Here is an 8,664-nt window from a genome sequence, read left to right as displayed (position 1 = left end):
GGGTGTGATAGTTGTAGTTCACCAACAATCTATTCAAAATACATTTCATGTTGAAATCATGGATAATAAGCTACATATAATAATAATAATAATAATAATAATAATAATAATAATAATCCTTTTTCTGTTTGGCTTCAATCTTCAATCTCTTCTATTATGATTTTTGAGAGAATACATGAAATTAAAAATGTCATGTGTACATATTATTGATAGGCCAGATTTAGTTGTAGAGGAAGGAATATGAACAGTACAGCATGAAAAAATTCGTTATTTTTTAATCGGAAATAATATTTAGTAATAAAAAAAATTTAATCAAAATCAATCAGAACTTGTTTTATTTAATAATAAAAATTAAATAAGGTAAGTTCTGGTTGTTTCTAATTGAATGTCAAAAGTATAATATCTATTATTTTATAGAAAAAATTATTTATAAAATAATTATCTAACACTTATAAATAACAAAAAATATTTAAATTTAAATCTAAAAAAATTAAATAATTTTTATGTTGAATTAAAGTCGAAATGTGAGTCCAATATTCGTTTATAATGAATTTTAACATATAGACAAATAGAAAACTCCAACTTGTTTTATTTTTGGTTCTACATAAAAAGTGTTGCAATATGATGAGATACCTTTTTTTTTTCAAATAAATTTAAAAATTTTTTAAATCTGTAAATATTTTAATGGATAAAAAACTATTCTCAATATATCTTTTAAAATTTGGACTGAAACTATACCATCTATAAAGAGGACAACAAAATACTACTAAAAAAATACACCACTAAAAAAATTATTAAAACTTAATAAAACATAAAACACAAACAAACCAAAAACAACATAAACAGGAAAAAGAAAAAAGGGTGGAAAGAGGCAGCTCTAAGATAGTGGCGGAACAAAGAGAAGGGTTGGAAGAGATGAATGTGATTCGGTAGGTAAGACAGTAAGAGAAGTAGCAAGAGGTGACGATAGTGGGAACTAAGGCTGGCGGGCAAATGAGCAGAGGTAAAAGAGCAGTAAAAGTGGCAGTGGAAGGAACAACCTTGGGTGAGTGATGTGGTGAACAGAGAAAGGAGATAGAAAGTAGAGAAAGAGAGAAAAAAGAGAAGAGGAGAGAGAAAAGAAGGGTTATTGTTGTCAAGACTGAGGTGTTGACAGCAACCCTCAACAATGTTTATTGATTTCTTTTTTGTTTCGAGGGAGAAAGATACAAATATATTTTAGATGTTTGTAAGTTAGTAAGACATTAATTAATCATATATTTAAGAATGAATGTGTATTCATCATGGGTAAAAAATATTTTAAAAAAATTAAAAATACAAAGATAGAAAAATAGAAATTTTGTATCTTTTCAAACTCAAATTTAAAAAATTATAGAAATAAAGTTGATGTAAGAATTATCGTTGGTCTAGAATTTCTCTTATAGAAAAAGAACTTCGTTGTAATCATAGTTCCAAACCAACTAATAATTCTCCATCAATATTTAATTTTATTTGTAGTTCTGTGCACTATAACGTTCGCAGAACTACAGTACGAACTCTGTTAGAGTATAGAGAGTGATATTTTAAAGAGGATGAGCAAAATTTTCTACCGAAGTTCGGTTGTAGTATTTGGCGGCCTGATACAGTTTGAGGTTATGTCAATCGTTGATATGGGATTTCACAATCTCATATAACTACCGGCAAGTGCACCGGATCGTACCAAGTAATAAACTCAGGGTGAGTGAGTGTTAATCCCACGAGGATTAAAGAATTAAGCAAGCAATGGTTGATTAAGTATTCTAGTCAAGCAATTCATATTGGGATGAGGAGCAAACAAGAAATTTAAACGGGAACTTAAATGATGACTTGAATTAAATGAAAGCAATAAAATAGCAAAAAAATAAATGACAAGAATGTAAATACTAGAAAAGTAAATTGCAAGAATGTCAAGTACAAGAATGGGATTAAGAGAATAAGGGAAGATCATTAGGGTATAAAGATATTGAATTCTCTGGATCAAATAGCTTTTCATCTCCTCTTCAATCATGCAATTCATTGATTTCTTGGCAAATCATAAGTGATTAAATTCCAATGTCTTGGTAATTCAATCTCTCTTAACTTGATCAATTGCCAATGTCTTGATCTAATTATTCATGAGAAGAGATGAGATTGGTCTCTGATTTAGAGCCACATAATTTCATGAATCAAGTTATGAATTGATTATATGTCACATATCAATCCCGAACCGAAATTCACTAAATTGGGAGAAAGATCTTCAGGCTCAATTCTATGATCCCTCTCTCAAGTTTTCATAGAATTCAAGCGAGATTCAGACTATCTCTCAATAGATTTTGAATCTTTGGAATGAAGAACGAAGATTATTTCTAAAGAAGCAAATGAAAGATGAATTGAAGATGAAGAGTAAATCACAATTGATCCATTAAATTAAATAGAGCTCATTTCCCCTAATGAAAAGGGAATTAGCCACTCATAGTTTACAAGATGTAAAAAGAAATAAAAAGAGGAGAATAGTGGAAGAAGAGAGCTCAGAGAGCTAGCTAGATGCCTCCAAAGTTTCCCTTCATCTTCTATTTATAACCTATTTCAAAAATGAAATTCAAATTATATTAAATTCAAGATTAAATTGAAATTGAACGCTTGAGCTTGATCTACTCTTTTGATCCTTGGAAAATTGAGGAATGAATAAGGAGATTGAAGACTGGAGGTTTGTAGAATACACTGCAAAGTCACACTTTTTGTCCCAAATTATGCCTCTATCGTGCTATACCAATTGCTTTCTTTCCTTGAATTTTCTCAAAAGTTGATGGATGAGGCAACTAGTGTGAGACGGCAAGGTGCTTGGGGTGGCACTTGAAAAGCATTAAAGGAAATAAGCCCAAATGTATAAGTATGAAACACAAGCGTGGAATGCTGGTAAATCGCATGGGATGCCTAAGAATTCTTCAATCATATTTGGCCCAAAATTAGTTATATGATGCAAAAAGTGATGAGTGGATATTTTATACGCTTTTCGGCATTATTTTCATATAGTTTTTATTATGTTTTATTTAAGTTTTATTAAGTTTTCATGGGTTTTAGTGTAAAATTAACATTTTTGGATTCTACTTTGAGTTTGTGTGTTTTTTTCATGCAATTTCAAATATTTTTTGGCTGAAATTGAGGAGGTTGAGTAGAAGTCTGATTCAGAAGCAGAAAAAGGACTGTAGATGCTGTCAGGATCTGACCTTTGTTCACCCAAAAGAGTTTTTCTAGAGGTACAGAAGTCCAAATGATGCACTCTCAACGGCTATAGAAAGCTAACATCTAGGGCTTTCCAGAAATATATAATAGTCCATACATTGTTTTGGAAATAAAGGCCCAAACCTGGCATTCAACGCCAGCTACCAGCCCCATTCCTGGTATCCAATGCCCAAGAGGGGGTGGCCAGCGTCCAACGCCCAAAAGGGGGTCCCTAGCCAGTGTTCAATGCCCCTAAGGGACATTAGCACATGGGAGACACTCAAACTCAGCTCAAACACTCACCAAGTGGACCCCAGAAATAGATTTTCATACTATCAACTTAGTTTATCATATTTCTGTAATCCTTAGTCATTAGATTAGTATATATAGACAAGAGTTCATCCTTGTTAGGGACTCTTGCTCACTTTCACATTTACCATTGTATTTTTCTATCAGCATGAGTCACTAAACCTCCTAGGTTAACGTTAGGAGCTCTGCTAATTTTCATAAATTAATAAAAGTACTACTGTTCTATTTAATTCGTGTGTGACTCTATTCTAAGATGTATCTTCGTTCTTCAACCTTATGAATGGGATGATCCGTGACAATCATCTTCGTTCTACATGGGTTCAGTGTGAGTCCTAACCCAAGATCACTGAAGCACTAGCTTAATTATACATCTCTTAGACGACTAATCCACGACTTCTTTGGGGACTTCTTGAGACACCAGTTTAGCCGAGGTATGGGGAGATTAGGGTCTTCATGGTAGAGGTTAGAACCAAAGACGCAACATTCTCTAATCCGGAAGATTCGACCTTGTCTGTGACTTTTTGAGTAGGATTATCAAGGAGATGAACTACAGGAGCTTCACCCTCCTTTGGATTGGGCGCACACTAAACCTAGTGTTCGGCCTGAGAGAGGAAGATTCAGTGGCCACGACCGTACGGCATTGATCACTTACAACCTACCATGGAAGGAATCACTCACAATTAGAGAAAGACAGTAGGAAAGGTTGATCCAGAAAAATGAAGCATCTCCGAAGCCTCAATCGTTCTCTTATCACTAGTTTCACTTAAATTAAGTAATGTCATTCCTATTTATGTTTTATGCATTTATCTCGACAAACTATATTTTCTAATCACCTGACTAAGATTTACAAGGTGTCCATAGCTTGCGTCAAAACAACAATCCTTGTTGGATCGACCCTGACTCACCTCAAGTATTACCTGGATTAAAAGCATTTCCTATGCTTATCATAGCACAAAACAACTCCAAAGAGCATTGATCAAGACACCAAAAGTTTCAATTAAAGCAAGGTAAGTTTTTATCTTAAATTTAAAGAAAGAAATATTAAGAACATGGATTAAAAGCATGAAATTCCTAATAAAAACACTAAATCATTACCACTATTTTGGCAGCATTCATTTTCTTGCATCGTTGTTTTCTTTTCTCACTTCTTTTTGCATGTTGACCTCGACTCTAAATGTTCTATCTCAAAGCATCTCTTTAAGATAAGCTTTCAATCAATACTCCCAAACCAATTGGTTTAAGGCATTAGGTGTTGAAGCACCTCTTAGGATTTACTTTCTTCAGCTTCTCTCTTTGACACAATTACACCACAAGCATTTAATTAGAACAACAACTCTTTGAGTTCTTGTTTCTTTCTTAATCTTCTTAGTAATTGATACTCAGAGCCTTGGGTCTTGTTCTTTGTTTTTCTTTTTCTTTTTCTTTGGTTTTCTATCTTTCTTTTGTTGCTACTTGATGAATCCACATTTTATGATATTTATTTGCTCTATTTGGGTGGATTTCATTGACTTTTCTTGTACTTATCTATTGAAATAGCATGCTTTTGTGAATTCTTTCTTAATTGTGCTTAATTGTGAAAAATATGCTTTTCATGCTTAAATTGCTAATTTTAATTCACTTTTCTACCATTCGATGCTTTGATATGTTTTTTTGAGTGATTCAAGGTTTTGAAGGCAAGAATGGCTTGAGAAAATGGAAGGAAAGCATACAAAGTGAAAGAATTCAAGAAATGAAGGATTTGGAAAGCTGTCAAGCTTGATCTCTTTGTACTAAATTGGTCATAACTTGAGCTACAGAAGTCCAAATGAGGCGGTTCTAGCGGCATTGGGAAGCTAACATCCGGGGCTTCAAAATGATATGCAATTTGCTATAGTGGACATAAGTCTAAGTGTGTGTACGCATAGGTACTTGTGTGTACGCACAAGTCAGGATTCAGCATGTGTGCGGACGCACACATCTGTGCGTCCGCACAGGTCCCTGCACGTGACCTCATTAATTGCAACTCACTGGCAGCGATTTCTGGGCCTCCAAAATCCAATCCAACTCATTTCTGAAGCTATTTCAAGCCAAATTGAAGCTTGGAGAATGGGGAGCACTTAGGTTTAAATTTTTACATGTTTTAGCTTAGTTTTCTAGAGAGAGAAGCTCCCCATTCTCTCTAGAATTAGGGTTTCTTAGTTTAATTTCTTGAAATTTCTACTTTTAATTCTTGTTTTCATTTACTTTTCCTTGTCATTTATTGTTATTGCATCTTTGTTCTTTCCTTCTATTTGTTATTTTATTTCTCTTGTTCTTTTATGTTTATGACACTTTATTATTTTAATTTACATTTAATGTAATTTATGTTTTATGTTCATTTATTGCTTTCTTTAGTTATTGTTATGATTTTCTTGCATTTAGTAGTTAGAATTTATTTTTAATACAATTTAATATTATTTTATTTTCATGCACACTAAATGTTTGATAAATGCTTGACTTAGTTTTCACTTAGTTTTCTACACTCTTGGCTTGAAATTGATTACTTTGGTGATCCTTGAGTCATTAATGTCCATTCTTGTTTGATACATTAGAGTAGTTAGTTGATTTGGTCTCCATTAACTCTATGTGACCCTTAGTGTTGACATAGGACTTATGGATTAAAATTAACTATGCCTATTTGACTTATCTTCGATGTAAGATTGGCTAAGTAGGATTAACTCTTTATAATCATCATGTGTTTGTGGTCAATGTCTAGGATAGGTAACCTTAGCTCTCAATTACTTGCCAAGATGGTTTGCTTACATTTGAAGTTTCCTTTCCTTGCATTTGGTTGCTTTGACTTTTATTGCTTTGATAGTTAATTTCTTGCATGTTTAGTTTTCACACTCTTGGTTGAGAAATTGGTTGTTTGGGTGGAATTGCGTTGTGGATGTCCATTCTGCATAGTATGGGAATGGCTAATTGGTTTGGTTTCCATTTACGCTAGTCTTTCACTAAGTAATTAGTGAGTTGACTAGGACTTATGGATTGAGACCAATTATGCCATTTTGAATAATTCTCAAGGGGGATTGACTAATTTGGATTGATTCCACACAACTGCCATGTTTGTGGTCCATAACTAGGATAGGAATCTCAAATTCCCCAATTCTCACCAAGACCGCTTTTAGCACTTAATTTCCATTTTCATTGCCTTTACTTGCTTTCTCTTTTAATTTCTTTGCATGATCATTTAATTTCTTGTCATTTACATTACTTGCCTCTCTTACAATCCCAATTCCCCATGCTCTCTTCCATAGCCAATGATGTACACTTAATTGCAACTCCTAGGGAGAACGACTCGAGGTTGAATTACTCTCGATCTCGGTTATTATAATTTGAATTTAAAATATTTGATGTGGGAATTAATTATTGGTCTAGACTATACTTTCAACGATGGAATTCTATTTTGTGAAAATCTAGATCGACGATAAATTTCCATCCATCAATACTTCTGGGTTATATAGATTTTTGAGAACCTCCATAATACTTTTTTAAACTACATTCCATGTCTTAGAGCTCCTATGCAAGAATTCACAGGCATGAAGCCTCATTACACAATCACACACTTGGAACCTCCACTTCTCTTAATCTTTTGCTTGCCCCAAATTTTAAAATCTTCTTCAACTTTTTTCCTTTCAAAAGAAAACATTCTTTATTGCATACATAAAGATATTGGGTTCAAGCAATTTCAAGAGTAAAGTAACATAAAAAAAATTAATCATGATTATTAACTAAGGACAAAAGCATACATATATCAAGTTAAAGCTCAAAACAGAGTTGCCCTCTTTTTATCCTTCTAGGCTATGGTTACATAGCTTTCGCACCAAACTTAGAATGTTTGCTTAACCTCTAACATCAAGGAACAGTGGTGGTGATGGATTTCGAATAATCATCATTCTCGAGTGAAAGCAAATAATTGATGTAGCATTTTATTCAAATCAAGGAACGAGAGTGAAGGGCATGCTCCCAAGTGTCTCTAAGTGGGAGTCAAGCACCTACAAAATAGAAAAATACCAGCAAATCAACTTCTTTAAATTAATGAAATAAAATCATACTAACTAGAACTAAAGAATTAAAAGATACTACTAATTTAATAAAATAACAAGTTTACACTACAAGAAAAAAGGCCTATAGCCACGCTTTTTTCTTGCTACGCTTTAAAAGCATGGCAAAAAATGGTCAATGGCTACGCTTTTATGAGGGTGGTGATTGATTAGAGATTTGACCACGTTTTTTCTTGCTATGCTTAAAAAGCATGGTGAAAGGGGTCTATAGCCACACTTTTATGAGGGTGGCAATTGATTTGAGATTTGACCGTGATTTTTTTGCCACGCTTAAAAAGCGTATCCACAGAGAGAAATAGGAACACTTTTAAAGCGTGGCGATAGGGTTTCATTACAAGAGCGTTTTTAAAGCGTGGCCGTTTCCTGTCTTTTGGCACTTTTTTAAAGCATGGCCAAAAGGTTTTTTAAAAAAATCCTAATAACCCTAAACACACTTTTAAAGCATAGCCATAGAGAGAAACACCCACGCTTTTAAAGCGTGGTGACAGGGTTTCATTACAGGAGCACTTTTAAAGCGTGGCCATTTTCTGTTACTCTTTTGGCACACTTTAAAAGCGTGGCCAAAAGGTTTCTTAAAAAAAAATCCTAATTAATAACCTTAAATGGATAAACACGCTTCGAGACTCTCTCAAACCCAATAACCCCTGAAGCGCCTAAGAATCCTAAACTCATAATGCCTCCATCACTCGCAACCCCTTCACTCACAGCGAATCCCTAATAACGCCTAAGAACGAAGAATATTGCCGACGCTCACAATGCCTCCGTCGACACTCCCACCATCGTTGCTCCCACCATAAACCCTCTTCTTGGTAGTGACTCTAATTTCCCTCGCAAACACCCCATGGATTCTCCCTCCGTCGCTGCAAACCCATGACCCATTCAGCCGCCGCTCCCTTCCGTTAGTCGAAAGAAACCCTTCTGCCACCACTGGTTTTCTTTTACTCCGTCAGGTGCCTGATTTTCTTTATATTTGTTTCGTGAGTTGTATGTCTTCATGGTTCAGTGCTATTAATGCACTGTTAGTGGTTGTTACTACAAAATACAAAGTAGAATA

This window comes from Arachis stenosperma, chromosome 7 (assembly GCF_014773155.1).
Source record: "Arachis stenosperma cultivar V10309 chromosome 7, arast.V10309.gnm1.PFL2, whole genome shotgun sequence".
Classification (NCBI taxonomy): domain Eukaryota; kingdom Viridiplantae; phylum Streptophyta; class Magnoliopsida; order Fabales; family Fabaceae; genus Arachis; species Arachis stenosperma.
Note: the sequence above shows the minus strand (reverse complement) of the source record.